This window comes from Elephantulus edwardii, unplaced genomic scaffold (genome assembly GCF_000299155.1).
Source record: "Elephantulus edwardii isolate Elephantulus edwardi_28Jun2011 unplaced genomic scaffold, EleEdw1.0 scaffold00006, whole genome shotgun sequence".
In the NCBI taxonomy this organism is placed as follows: Eukaryota; Metazoa; Chordata; class Mammalia; order Macroscelidea; family Macroscelididae; genus Elephantulus; species Elephantulus edwardii.
The window spans coordinates 11,893,413-11,908,879 of NW_006399756.1; positions in this window are offsets into that span (position 1 = coordinate 11,893,413).

The following is a 15,467-nucleotide window of genomic DNA, read 5'->3' on the forward strand; positions in this document are numbered from 1 at the left end:
AGTGCAACAATGAATGAGTGGAAGCCCAAAATCTCTGTAAATGTTTATGAAAATTAATAAAATATAATTATAGAAAAAAAAGAAAAAAAAAAGAAACCTGTGTCTGTGGCCCTCTCATCTCAGATCTGAGTATGTTATTATTAATAATAACCACCAAAGCCCAGTTGTTTAGCATGCACTCTGTGTCAGATGTGGAGCTAGGAGCCCTTTTTATATGTAAGTCAGCTGTTTTCTGGGTCTTCTGTGTCCCGGTCTATGGGGGCCTTCATGGGGATGGGGGCAGGTTAGCTAGCTCAGCTCTTGGATCAACCAGGCTACCATTTATGGCCGGAATCTATAGCGACCCTCCAAATCCTCGTGGCTTGGGAGAGGAAACTATCCACAGCTTGCTCTGCTGAGTCCCAGGGCAGGATTATGCTGTCTAGTGATGAGGGTTAAGGTGAGCTTCCTGACTGCTGCTCTGTCACCATCCTGCCTTGACACCAGCCATGACCCAGGATGAGGCAAGTGGTGTGATGTGTCCAGTTCCCTGGCTGTCACTTTTGGGGGGAACTACGCTCGATTCCTTGTACATCTGTATGTGTACGTGTGTGTTTCCTTAGGACCAACAGGATTTCTCTGAACTTCAGTGTAGTTTCTAGCAGAGGTTTTGTCTAGGGAAAAAGAAGATCTGGAAGTGTGGAGTCAAATCACTTGGGGTGAGAGGAGGCCTCTGATGTCTCGATGGCCTGGAGATACAATCTGCTTTTCCTCTTTGAAGACCCAAGCCCAGCGAGCTTTGTGCTGAGTTGAATCTGTTGCAGGGCTGAAAGTAGTTTTGGATTTTCTTCAGTTGCTGGAGCCATATGGCTGCCTTGTGTAAGGTGTTGGCAGCATCCTGTGTGCAGGACCAGCCCTTTAAACACAGTAGCCAAAACTTCAGACTGGTTCATTCCCGTTCAACCCTATGGTAAATTTAATTTTCACCCCACAATCAGAATCTACATTTTAACAAGCAGTCTACGGGATCTCTACGGAGCTCTGGTGGCTTAATGATAAGGAGCTGTGCTGCCAATCTGAAGCCTCCGGGTTTGAATCCACCAGTGTCTCTGTGGGAGAAAGACGGACAGTTTCTTTCCATGCAATTTAGTGTCTCTTAAAAACCAGTGGAGGGAAAAAAACCCCACAACCCTAAAAACACAACCCAACCCCACCACAACAAAAAAAACCCCCAACAAATGGAGGGTCAGTTCTGAGTCAGTTCTGGCTCAGTGCTACATAACATATGACTCTGAAATTTATAAAAATCTTCTTAAAATTGTAGCTTCTCATTTAATGTATTTGGGATTGCTATATTATGAGCTGCTGAGTTGGAGCTGACTAGTGTATTTTCGCCTCCAATTTATTATCAGAGGCAGTAAATCACATGGCAGGAGATTGCCCATCTTTCTCTTGGGAAGCAGCTGGCAGATTCTGGGTAAAATTGCAAATTCTCTCACTTCATCTTCACTTCAGTCCCACCTGTTACTCTTCTGCGTTTTCCAGATATGGAAACTGAGGCCCAGAGAAGTTGTTTAACACGCTCAAGACTACACAGCTAGAAAAGAGCCGTTAGAATTCAAATGCAATCTTTCTGACCTGAAATGTGACTGAAGTCAGAGCCCTTCCTCACTTCCTGACCACAGTCCCTTGCCTGGTGCTCTACTTCCAAAAATCAGCCAGCGAAAACCCTCCAGATCCATTCGGTCTAATAGCTGATCACCGGGATGGCACAGGAACAGACGCTGCTTGGTTCCATCGTGCATGAGGTTGCTAGGAGTTGGAGGCCAACATCACGAGCTAGAGGCAAGGTCAACAGAAGTGATGATTCCCCTTGTGGAGACAAGGCCACTAAGTCTTGGAGAGGTTAGCTAGAATGTTCAAGGTCCTAGGATACAAGAGGCAGAGCCAGGAATTGAACCAGGGAGTTCAAGCCCACCAGCTCTTTCAGTTTATGGTTGGTGAGCACATAGGCTTTAGTTCAGTCATCCATGGGCGTGTGTTGGGTGGGCCCGGCCTCCACCACATCCCGGTTAACCAGCCTGGGTGGGATGCCCACCCCTAATGAACAGTTTCCAAGCAGCAGCTGTGCTAGCCTCGCGGCCCTCGCCTTCCTTCGGGAATCACATTAAGGGATTAAGAGGCAGAGATTGTTCCGGAATAGCTATTGGCGTCAACAATTATGATTTCTTTTGGATGGGTGGGTTAAAAAATATTTTTTTGTATAATGCAAAAAGACTCAATTGAATAAATAAGAGAAACAGCAGTATGCATTATTTGAAAACCCTTTAGTGTCTTTATTGCTGTGTACTTTGCCGAATTTGAAAGCAATCGATGGCAAATCTTAATTTTGCAAGCCCTCCGTCCTGGCAAGCAGTTTGTTAAAGACTAGCAGTGCGGGTAATCGCCCGTGCTGTACCCACCGGTGTGAGGCTCCCCTTTTTATATAACACATTATGCTAATCACCCGGTATTCCATTTTTCAATAAAAGGTCAGCAGAGTACTGTTTGTTCAGAATGTGCAATTTAAACTTCGTGTCTGTCATTAGAGATAATCTAGGTTTGCTGTATCAAGTGGGGTTGTCATAGAAACCAGACCCACAAGCTCTGTTTACGGCCTTTGGAGAATAAACACTTTGCATTTATTTCCCTGAAAAGGTAGAGGGAAAAACCACATCAAAAATCATCAAACAATTAAGTAAGGTTTGAAAACAAAGAGGTAACAGCCCCGAAGAGCTCTGCCATTCATCAAAAGTCAATAACTGTCACCCCGTTGGTAAACCGGGCGTTCCAGCAGGTGACTGACAGCAGGGACAGGCTATTTCCCCTGGGAAGAGCAAGTGGGGAGAGCGGATGTGTTATTATGCCGAGTGTGGAATTAATTCAAGTGTGCTAATGGGTTTTATCCAAGCAATTATACTCTTGAAAAATATTTTGTATGAATTGGCTGGAATGTCTGATCAGGCTTTTTATGCCATATGGCTGGACATACGTTTGTGAATTCCAGTGATGATCATGTCTGAATTCAGAGAGGATCCCACTGGAAGGGTTCTCTGCTCTCCCTGCTCCTTTTTAGGATGCTCCCTGGAAGCTGCCTACACTACAGCGGACCATTGTCTGGCATTGTACTGGAAGAGAAGCCCTACAGGCACCGTGGCTACTAATTGGAAGGTGGGTGGTTTGCATCCACAAGGCACTCTGTAGGAGTAAAACATGGCAGCTACTTCCAGAAAGATTACAGCCTGGGGGCACCTATGAGGCAGTTCTCTGTCCCACAGCACTGCTATGAGTTGGAATTGAGTCAATGGTAATGTGACTTTTTGGTTGTTGTTATGTCCCATTGAGTCACCTGTGACTTATAGTGACGCTATGTACAGTAGCTCTGAACCCTGCCCCGTCCTGAGCCAATCTCATCATCTCGATCTAATCCTGTTTCTCCAGTCACTGAGTCACTCTGTCTCATCCTGGGTCTTCCTCTCCTGTGCTGTCCCTCACTCTTCCAAGCATGATGTCCTTCTCCAAGGACTAGTCCCTCCTGGCCATGTGTCCAAAGTGTGTGAGATGGAGCTTCAAGATCCTTGCCTCCAGGCAACAGCTTGGTTTCAGCCTTTCCAGGACAGACCTGTTTGCTCTTGGAGGCTTTTTAAGGGGGGTGGTAATATTGCTGAATGCTGAGCCTCCTTGGTTGGAAAACACTCTCCAGTCCACAGTGCAACAGTGGGCGGCAGCATGTCAGTGAACTTGAAGATGGCACAGGACCAGGCAATGTTTTCTTCTGCTGTGCATGGCTTGTCTTCTCAAAGGCAACTAACAGCGTCAGGCTTCAGCATGTAAAGATCCTGTCTGAGACAGGTTTCTATATTTACAAAAGAAAAACTGTAAGATGTCTAGTTTGTTGCATTGCAATCCCAAAGGCATGACGTTCTAATCCACCCAGCTGCTCCGTGGGAGAAGGATGGGCAGTCTCCTTCCGTGTGATTTCCTGCCTCTGAAAACCTGTTGGCGCGTGAGCTGTGGGTTGGCTGCAGCTTGTCAGCACACAACAAAAACCAACAATTTATAATGGAAGGATTTCTTTAAAGTATAAAGATATCCCAAATATTACGTGGTTCTACTTGTTTTATTAAATTTATTTAATAAAAATACATTTATTTATCTACTAAATTTATCCATTGCTGATTTGAGTTTCACTGAAGTAGGTGATCTGTATTTAATCTGTAATTCTGTGTCTGAGGTGCCTCCTTGGATGGACAGAAAATTCTCTGACCTTCTGGCCTAGTCTCTGGCCAGACGTCATTTAATAGGGTAATGAGAAGTGTGTGCGGTGTGAGTGCATGACTAACTCTATTAAGGTTCTGTATAATGTGGCTCCAATCCGCCTGAGGCATAGCAAAGTCAAGTTTAAAAAAATCACCCACTCAGAAATGACCATTCCTCAGGGTTCGATGACGAAGAAGGGTTGTCTGACCTCGTTTCCTGGGCCAGCAGCAGGACCTGAGGCTTCACTGGGGACTATGCCATCATTCTGGGTGAAACCAGGGAGCCAGCCTCTGGGAACTACGCTGCTGGCCTAGGGCCACTTCACTGTTGGAAGCTCTCCACCTACCAGTTCCTACAAATCTGGTTAATTCAATGAAAGTCTTTACTGTTATCCGTTGTCTTCAAGTAGGAGACTCCACACACAGCAGAGTGAAACGTTGCCTGGTGCTGTGTCTTCTTGATCATTGCCATGTTCATGTCCACCAACCACTGTGCACTTCGAGGGGCTTCCAGCCTGGGAGGTTCATCTCCCAGTGCTGTATCCGATGGCATTCTATTGTGATCCAGAGGAATTTTTAAATTATTATGATTGAGATTTTAATGAAAGTTTATAAAGAACTTGGATTTCCATTCATTCATTGTTGCACATTTTCTTCCCTGCCCACTCTCCCAGTTAACTTTTCTTCTTTGGAAAAAAAAAAATTCTTTCATTATTATACAGTCTCCCCCACCCAGTCCACTTTACCATGCAGCTCTTATTCTGGACTCTTGTCGTGATAATAATACCTAATCATGTCAGTGACAATCTTGTCAACAATATCTAATCATACATGCCTTTTACACAGTTCTCTCTCTCGTTTGTTTCAATGCTGTGTGACCCGGAGGTCTTTCACTGGCTAATTTTTGAAAGTAAATAGCCGAGTTTTTCTTAGTCTGTCTCAACCTGGCAGCTCCCTTGAATTCTATCCTTCATGAGCAACCATGCTGCTACTTGAAATATCAACAGCACAACTTCTACCATCACAGCAACACAAAGTCGTCAGAGCCTGATGAACTTAATTCAGGTTGCTGAGTTAGAGAACAACTAACACGCACCTTTAGCCATCTTTCAATCCCAGAATGGAACCTGCTCCCAGAGATCACCTTTCAGTCAGTCAAGCCTGAAAAGTGAAAGCAACCCATGAGGACGTGCTTCACAGAACAGTCAACCATCTGAGCCTCAAAAGGCAGCGTTTGCACAAAAAATAAAACACGGAGATAGGAGCTCCGGTGGCCTAGTGGCAAGAAGCTGAATTTCCATCCTGAAGGCACGTGGCTTGAATCCACCAGATGCTCCACTGGAGAAGGAGGGGTAATCTCCTCCTGTGCCAGTCGGAACTGATTAGACAGCACACAACAAATAAATAAAATAAAATGAAAACATTAAAAGTATTTAAAAAACAAACAAACAAACAAAAACACATGGAGATAAGAAGAGGCAGAAGTGAATGGTAAACGGAGAACTCAGAAAGGAAATAGAAGGAGTGCTGTAACGTAGAGGAGACAGCGACTAATGTCATGTACCAGAATGTGTATTAATTATTGGTTAGAAAATGAATATGTTCTGTAAACTTTGACTCAAATGGCTTTAAAAAAAAACAGAAAAAAATTAAAAAATAAAACACCTCAATAAGTTCAGTTCAACAATAAGTGAGAATTCAACAAGCGGGAACCATCCTGGGTCAAGGGAGTCCTGGGGGCCTGGTCTGTTAGGAGTTGCTCTACTAACTCATGAGTGTAGCCTTTCTGGCTATGTGACTCCATCAGCGGCTCTGAGGAAGAATGATGGGCCATCTCCTCCCATTCGACTTCCAGCTCCTGAGACCCCCTGGAGGGCCAGTAATAGCAATAGGTTTTTCCATTTGTTTGCTTGACCTTGAGTCAGGTGCCCTAGTGGATTCAAGGTCAAAAACCACTCAGTCCTCTATTGTTATTTGCCATTGAGTCCTCTACAGCTTTTAGAGACCCTATAAACAATAGCTCTACACTGCTCTATCCTGAGCCAGTCTCACTGTCTCAGACACACCTGCCCCTATTGTCACAGTCACTGTGCCAATCCATCTCATCCAGGCACTTCCTCTCCTGTGTTGCACCTCCACCATTCTGAGCATGATGTCCTTCTCCAAGGACTGGCCCCTACTGGCAACATGACCAAAGTATGTGAGATGAAGTTTGAAAATCTTTGTCTCCAACCTGCTTCACCCTCTCCAGGATAAACCTGCTTGTTCTCTTGGCAGTCTGTGGTGTATGTTCTATTTTCTTCTCCAGCACCACAACTCAAAGGAATAAATTCTTCTGCCATCCTTAGTCATTGTTCAGCTCCCAAATGCATAGCAAGTAACTGTGAAGACCATGGTTTGGATCAGATGCACCTTAGTCTCTAGGCTGGCATTGTTGCTCCTGAGCACTCTGGAGAGGTCCCTGACCAGATTTTCCTAAGGTAATTCATTTGTTGATTTCCTGACTGCTGGTGCAGAGAGTGTTGACTGTGGACTTGTTAACAGCTTCATCTCTTTTCCATCTATCATGATGCTGCCAATCGGTCCCTCTGGGGATACCTTATTGGCCAACAAGAAGGATGTAGAGCATGGATGTCAATATAGAGCCAGCAGACTGGGCAGCTACCCCAGTAGGGGGCAAAACCATAGTGATGAGAATCTGAAAAGAGGAGGAAAAGATGAATTTAACCTGGGGAGTCTGGGGTGCCATTTTGGATTTTCAGCTTCACTTTGAGGTGATGGTGTACTAAATCAGTTTAGTTGGCATTTGAAAAATTACTTGGAGGCAGAGAAAGAAGTCTTCCCTGGAATTGGCATTGGGAATCCTTAGGCTGTGTTCAGTGTGCTTGGCTACTAACTGAAAGGTGGGAAATTTGAGTCCACTCAGCGGCATCTCAGAAGAAAGTCCTGGCCGAGCAACATGGGACAAACCAGTCATATGACAGAGCTCAGACTTCACTGTTGTTGTGTGCTGTCGAGTTGGACCCTCTCATAGCTGTCCCTCCAGATGTTCAGAGGCTGTAAATAGCATGGGAGGAAATTTCCCATCTTTTCTCCTGTGGAGCAACTGGAGGATTTGAACTGCTTGCCTTTGGGTCAGAACTCCCTAGACTCAGACTGAAGAGATGGGGCAGTAGACTCTACTGCCTAAGTTAGAGGAGCCACAGAGTCATATGGACAAGGACAGGAAGGGATAGCACATTGGGAAGGTGAACGCAGTCAGTCCATCATAATGTGCTAGGCTGGAGAATGAGATTCAGGGAAGCTACTGGTCCATTTGTTTCTCATAAAGAGATGCCATATCTCAGAACAAAACCAGACAAAGAGAAACGGAATCAGGTAGTGAAGAACAGCGGAGTCCTGATCCAGCTGTACCTGCAGCCCCAGTGCCCTTGACTTTTCCTAGTCATGCGATTCAGCCAGGTCTCGATTTTTAATATGATCATGAGTTGAGTCTCGCCACTCGCAATGGAAAGAAGCCTTGCTAATATTGGATGAGATGTTTGAATGTTAAAAAAGCTTGATGTTATATCTTCAGCATTATCTAGCCCTGGTTGGAGAAAGATTGAATTAGGGCCAAAGGGAAGGGGACACTTTGCAGAGGGAGATAAAAGGATTTGGGGACTGGAGAGGGGATATAATGAAAGAGTGGTGAAAAATGTAAGTGAACTTTCTCATCTGGAAGATGTGGTGGTGGTAGTAGAGGGATACTGGTGAACTAACTGGCTTTCTGGGGAACAAAAAAACCCCCCAAACAAACAAAACCAACAAGCAGCCCTGGCTTGTAGCGATTGGCCATATCTGGGCGTACTCCCACAAAGCCCGATTGTAAACCACCAGCCGTCTGGCAGAATTCTTGAAAAGTGAACATTTGACTTTTGGGCCCCAGCACGACCACCTCCTACACTGTGCAAAGCAATAGTAATTACACACAACACAGAATACAGTGGTTTTGGACACCTTCACGTGGAGTTGCCTAAGGTCTTACCAACAAAGATGCCCAGAAAGAGTTGGAAATAGGTTTCTGGGGTTCAGAAGAGAAGTGCGAACTGGAGAGAATGCAGGAGGCGGTGGCAGCTCGTGTTTTGAAAAGGATAATGATGTTGTGGGAAGTCTCCTCGCTCAGCTGCTGAGGGGTGACTTGCAGGCTGAATCTGGCTCACAGATAGGTTATGTGGGTTCACGTGATACTATTAAAAATGAGAACTGGTTGTCAATGATGAAAACTTGGTGGATTTGACAAAAGGACTAGAGATTGTCAATTTCTCTTTGGCAGTCAGAGCTGTACTCATTGGACCTGCGGTGGCTTCGGGAAGGGGTGGGGGTGGCTGCCTCCTTTCCCCAGAGCCTGTCATCTCCAGGTACCTGGATGCTTCACTCTGTTCTTCACCGGTCAGCCCTGGCGTTAGCTCAGGTGGGACAAGGTGACAGGTCCCCTGTGGGCTGGCTCTGATTTCTGACCTCCCAGCTCCTTCCCAGCGCCTCTTAGCAACAGACATTTATTCTGTGCACGAGCCACTGTTTAACAGCACTTATTTCCAGAGCCAGAAATATTTGATTCCAATTAGGGCCGTCAAATTGAAACTCATGCGACATCAGAGATGTAGGCTGGGCAGTAATTGAGGGCTCCATGAGGTAGGACCCGGAGAATAGAGTGTTGTCTCTCATCCCGATGTCTATGAAGTAATGGTCTTAGCTAAACTCAGTCTCCACCCCTGTGAATTAGGTGTAATAAATAGTTCCTTTCAGTGTTGTGAGAAATTGAAGCACTGGGTATAAAAGGCCCTAGCATGGTCTTGGCTACTTATTGGTGGTCTTCAAGCCAGCTCATGGTGACCTATGTCTCACAGGAGGAAACGGTGCTCAGTCCTGAACCATCCAGCCGATCAATGGTGTGTTTGAGCCCATGTTGCTGCAGGTATAGATTTCAGGTGCTTCCTAACCCATCTTCCAGCTCTGTTGACTCACAGCACTTCCGGACAGAGCTGAGCTGCCCCATAGTGTTTTCTAGGATATGATCTGTAGGGACGTGGATGGCCTCATCTTTCTCCTAAGGAATATCTGGTAGGTTAGAACCTCTGACCTTCTCGTTAGCAGCCACGCACTTAACCATATGCTGCTAGAGCTCACCTTCCAGGAACACATAGGACAATGTTCTGTGGTAAACCATGGGTTTGCACTGACGAATTTTTGGAGGTAAATCACTAAGAAAGCTGCGCTGGACTGAAACCTGGATGACCCTGCAGGTTATGTAAACACTGGTGGTGGCATAGCTTCCAACATCACCGCAGTATGCTAGACAACAGTATGACACAGTGACATATGGGTGGTGGTCCTGGTATATTGTACTGTCGTCAGAAGAAAGAAAGGCCTATGTTCGACTTGCTCCTGACTATGATGCCTTGGATGTTGCCAACAAAATTGGGATCATCTAAACCGAGTCCAGCTGGCTAATTCTAAATACAATTTTTTTCTCACCCTATGAATTATGGCAATGTAGCTCCCCAGCTTATGGTAGGGGCTTAATAAATATATGTTAACTAAATGATGAATGAAATACTTATTTGAATTTGCATCATTTCCATCTGAAATAGAAGTTCAGATGCAAATAATATTCTCCAGATCACACAAACAAAATAAGAAAAGGTAATGAGATGGATTGACTGGGGTAATGGGTGTAGGTGTGTCAGAGACAATAAGGTTGGCTCAGGATAGATCAGGGTTCAGAGCTGTTGTATATAGGGTTGCCATGAGTTGCAGGTGACTCGATGGCACAAAACAACAACAACAACTAGAATGTTCTTTTTTTTTTTTTGAGATCATATAAACATATTTTTTATTTTTATAAAATTTTGTAAAAACAATAAAGTTATATTCAAAACATTAAATAATTTTAAAATAAACATCACTAGAATGTTCTAAGAAAGATTGTCCTGGCTTTGCAATACAATGAACAATTCATTTTTCAATAAAAAAGAAATTTGGTCAAAGATTGAAAAGTAACATTATAATTCCAGAAGGAGTGATTGTGACAGCATCAATGGATGTCCTGACAGATGCCAACTTTAAGTAACAGGGAGAAGAAAAGATTCATTTTTAAGGGCATTTAAGATAGCATTTCTTATTGTAAGTGTCATAAAGAAGCCAATAAATGAAAAAAAAAGGACTCCAGGTCAAATAGATTTCTTCACTGTGGGACTTTTTGGAGCCTTGGATATGGTAATGAAGTGTGAATGAGACTAGAGCATGGGTGTTTCTCAGATATACTTTGCCTCCTTTCCTCTTTTTTTTGGCACTAGTGTTGCTTGGAACACAGTGTTAGGGAGACACACTGTGATTTGTGATGACTTTTGCCGCCTTCCCTCCCATCAAATGGTACATGTTCAGAAGTCTTTGTTCCTGGCTGGCTGCTCAGTCACTTGTTACATAATGATGAGCTTTGGGAGGGAAGCTAATGGGAGGGAAGATACCAGGCACTGAGCCTGTGCGAGAGATGCCAGCTCTGAGACTCCTCAGCCGCTACTGGGCGCTTGAGCAGGCGAGTTTGGAGAGGACCTTGGGTGCACCATGGACTCACATTTTCTCTGCTTCCAGCCCCCCAGGCCAAACCTAATCTTCAGAAGTGTTTCCAGAAGCACCTCTTAAAGACAGGTGGGGTTCCCTCAAGCCTGGTGTTGGGGTGCCCTTTCCTTTCATCTCCTTGTTTCTCTGCTCCCAAGAATGTTGAATGTTGGACTCTGAGAAGAACAGACACATCTGTCCTAGAAGAAGGGCAGTCAGAATGTTTCTCTGAAGCAAGGGTGGCAGCAAGACTACATGTCGTATACTTTGGACGTGTTAACAGGAGGGACCCAACCCTGGAGAAAGACACGACACTGGGTCATGTAGAGGCGGTGATAGGAGGGATCCTTGAGGAGGTGAACTGTCACAGTACCTGCAGCAATGGCATCAAGCATAAAGGGGTCTATAAACCTTTCTTTTCCCAATTTTGAGGCCATATCTTCTGTTCAATCTTATATCCTATGCTTTCTCTGAATTTTCATGTCATTAAGAGGTCTTTAGAAAGACTTTTAATGATAATATAAGATTCTATCAGATGACTATAATCATTCATGCCTTAATTTACTATGTCATTCCTCTAATGGATATTTAAACTGTTAGCAATTTTTCACTATTAGCGATAAGGAACATTTCCAGTGCTTTGACCTCACTGTGGATTTCCCCTGCCCTGGGCTTCATTCCTAGAAGTGCCAAGCCTGGTTCATCTGGGCTGACTTTCTCAGTATCTTGATATGCAGCACCCAGTTGTTCTTCTGAAGCCGATTAGGCACACTCTGGCCAGGACTGAGAAGAAGCATACACTTAGGGCATCATCTCCATCCTCACTCGTGTGCTGGTGGGGGTCAGACGATTGCTTCTGGAAACATTTTCCTTTGTGACTCCTAGCAAGCAGGTGTCCACCACAATGCTGCTGTCATCTTTGCTATCAACAGGATGGGAGCTATCAGGATTGCAGCCACAGACTGGGCAGCCCCAGGAGCTCAATGAAGTTCCAGAGAGATCCTTGGCCAAAGCTCTGTCCTCATATGTCAGATCATTTCAGTAGTGGCATTTGTACCTTCTCCATGTATTTCTTCTTCTCTTTGTCCCAAGTTGCTTCTTCTAGGCTTCAGCGATCAAAGTCCTCTGTTTGGATTTGTCCGTTCTGAAGGGCCACTTTCCTCATTCTCCATGGCTCCTTGCATTGTCTGTTTCTGGGTGATACCCCTCACCCTCTGAGAGGTGTACTGATTGGTTGGCCAGTCTCTGAAACTAGAGCAGGCATGACATCAGTTATTCACATGTGGCAGCTGCAGTGGAAGTCAAACGAACCTGGACAGGGACAGACCAAAGAAAGTTACAGCTTTGCCTCCAATGTGCAACAATGAATGTGTGGAAATCCAAGTTTTCTGTAAACTTTCACTAAAATATCAATAAAAAAAATAAAAAAGAAAAATACCGTTTGACCCAGCAATTCTACTACTGGGATCACTAATAAAAAAACCAGAGTGATGACTCAAACAGAAATATGTACACCAATGTTTATTGCTGCACTATTTACAGTGGGGAAAAAAAAACCAACCCAAGTGCCCATCGGCAAATGAATGGATAGGCAAATCATGCTACATTCACACAATGGAATACTATACAACATTGAACACAATGAAATAAAGCATTATACAACATGAAGGAACTTTAAAGACATTACTCTAAGTGAAATATCACAGTCTCAAAAGGACAAATACTGCATAACTCTGTTGTTATAAAACAGGACAGACATGGGAGAGGGTTGTTGAGGAGGGAATGGGGAAAGAGTGGATAGATAATGAACACTGCATTAGAACAGATGAGGGGAAGAACTGTCTAAAAGGAATATATGGTTATTATATAAGAACAATCTGGAACAAGGGTTACATTGTCAGGTGGGTTAGGGGAGGGGCCAGAAAATGTGCAACAATGAATTGAAAAAAAGAATTTTAATGCAACCCCCCCAAAAACTTTGCCTCCAGTGAATACAGGGAGATTAAATTGTCTGATATTTTATTAAGGATTTTTACGTCTATAACTCATGAGGAGATGATGAGTGTGAAGCAATTGAAAAGACTGCATCAGGTTCAACTTTGTCTTTAAGTTGACATTGTTGCTTTTTTGTAGTACCCTGACAGCAGATTTCCTCAATACAAAATGTTGGGTTTTTTTAAAAAATCCATGAATAAAATGTGTATATTTAATTATAATCACTATTTAATATATCCATTTGCTCAGAAAGAGTGCTAAAGGCTATTGGGGAAGAGGACAACACGGGGCCAGCAAGGAGGTGACTTGGTCACGTATTCCACGGCTTTGAACCACATTTTCGGCATCCAGTGGCCTGATGTGGATAAAGATATTTCTAAACATTGTTGGAGGCGCTGCCTGGCTTCTTCAGCTATTGGGCAGAGAAGGAACAAGAGAGTGGAATCCCGAGCAAGTTTGGTGGAGACAACGTGTCTTTTAATCTCTTGACTGCTGTTACCGTGGGTGTTGATTGTGGATCCAAGTAAAATGAAAAGGTTGACAACATCGATCTTTTTTCTGTTTATCACAATGTTCTTCCTATGCATCTGAAAGTTGGACAATGAATAAGGATGGCAGAAGAATAATCGATACCTTTGAATTGTGGTGTTGGAGAAGAGTCTTTCTTATCCTTGTTGTTGTTGCTGATTGCCTTCGAGTCGAACACTACTCATAACAACCCTATGAACAAAAGGCCTGAAGCGTCTCAACAGCTATTGACATTTATCAAAATTCATAGAGCTTCCGGAGACAGGTTATTTAGGAAGTGGAGGCCACTTGTCCTATGGGTTGCCTAAAAAACAAACAAGTTTGTCTTCCAGGAGGTGCAGCCAGGGTGCTCCTGAGAGGCAAGGATGGTGAAACTTCATGTCTCATGTGGTCAGGAGGAACCGACCCTTGGAGGAGACATCATTCTGGGAAAGGTGGAAGGTCAGAGAAAGAGGAAAGCCCTCAGTCAGAGGCATTGGAACAGCGACAGTTACCAGTGGGCTCTAGCACATCAGAGATGAGGAGGATGGTGCGAGTTCTGATCTGTTATAGATCCGCTCTGAGTCATCGTTGACTTGATGACACCGACAACAACAACTCATGAGGAATTTTAGCCTGATGTTTTCTTTATTTTTGTACACTCTCTAGTTTGATATCAAGGTATTATTAGCTTTATAAAATGAATTGCGTAATGTTATTGCATAATGTCCCTTCTCTTTTTTAAAAAAAAATTCCACTTATGATTTTCAATGAAAACTTACAGAAAAGTTGGATTTTCATTCATTCATTGTTGCACATTTACTTCCTTTCCCCTCCCTGCCTCCCTTCTCCAGTTCACTTTGATTTGTTAAAAAACTTCATTCATCTCTTTTATTTTCTTGAAGAGATTGTGTAGAATTGGTGTTAATTTTTATAAAGAAACATTTTGTTGAGTGACGGGAGAGGCAAGATGTAATAAGGGGTGATCATTAGAGAAAGAGAAGACATGGAGAGGTGGCCAGGAGATGGATCCAAGGCAAATATTATTACACACACAATCCTGCACTCTGAGTAATAACAAGCATTAATCTCTAAGGAGATACCTAGGCAGACAGACGAGAAGAGCAGATATGGACACAGAGGAAAGAGACTACACTCATGACCATGTTGTTGTTATTGTTGTTACGTGGCAAGCTGGAACTGAATCACAACTCATCTCCAGCAGCTTTTCAGAGGCTTTAAATCACATGGCAGGATATTGACTTTCTCCCTTAGAGTAGCTGGTGGATTTGAACAGCCTGCCTTGGGGTTGGCAGCACAACTCCTTACCATTAGGCTACCAGAGCTGCTCATATAACGGCTCATATCTCTACACGCATAGTTGTATGTACTGTAAACAGATTGATGTATATGGTAGAGTCAACAGGCAATATAGTCATGTAAACATCTTAATCACAGCCTAACACCTTGAGAAAATGAGTTGCTAATCTGAAGGTCTTAAGGACATTAAAAAAAATATTAGAATTCTTTAGTCAAACTGAGACTAGAGCATTTTCAGCTGTGAGATTTTAAATTATGAATTCCATTCTCTTAATGATTCTAGGAAGACCCTCGACCAGGTGGAATGACACAGTGACTGCAGCAATGGGCTCAGGTGTGTCAGGGATTGCGAGGCTGACAGGATAGGACGGCTCAGATCTGTTGTTTGTAGGGTTGTTATGAATTTTACTTGACTTGATAGCACCTAGCAACAACAACAATGATAATTATAGGGCTATTCAAATAATCTATTTAATTCGGGGTAAATTGTAGTAATTTGTATTTTTTTGAGTAAGTTAGTTTTTTTCCAAGTTTTTAAGTTTATTGTATAGAATTGTTCATCATATTAGCTTTTTGGATTTTGTCGTCTGCAGAGTCTGGGATGACATCCTGCTTTGATCCTGACATTAGTCATTTGTGTCTTCTCTCATTTTTCCTTTGTCAGTCTTGCTAGAGAGTTGTCAATTTTACTGATCTGGTTGTTGTTTGTTGTTTAATGCCGTCGAGTCGTAGATGCCTCATAGTGACCCTATGAACGAACAGCCTGAG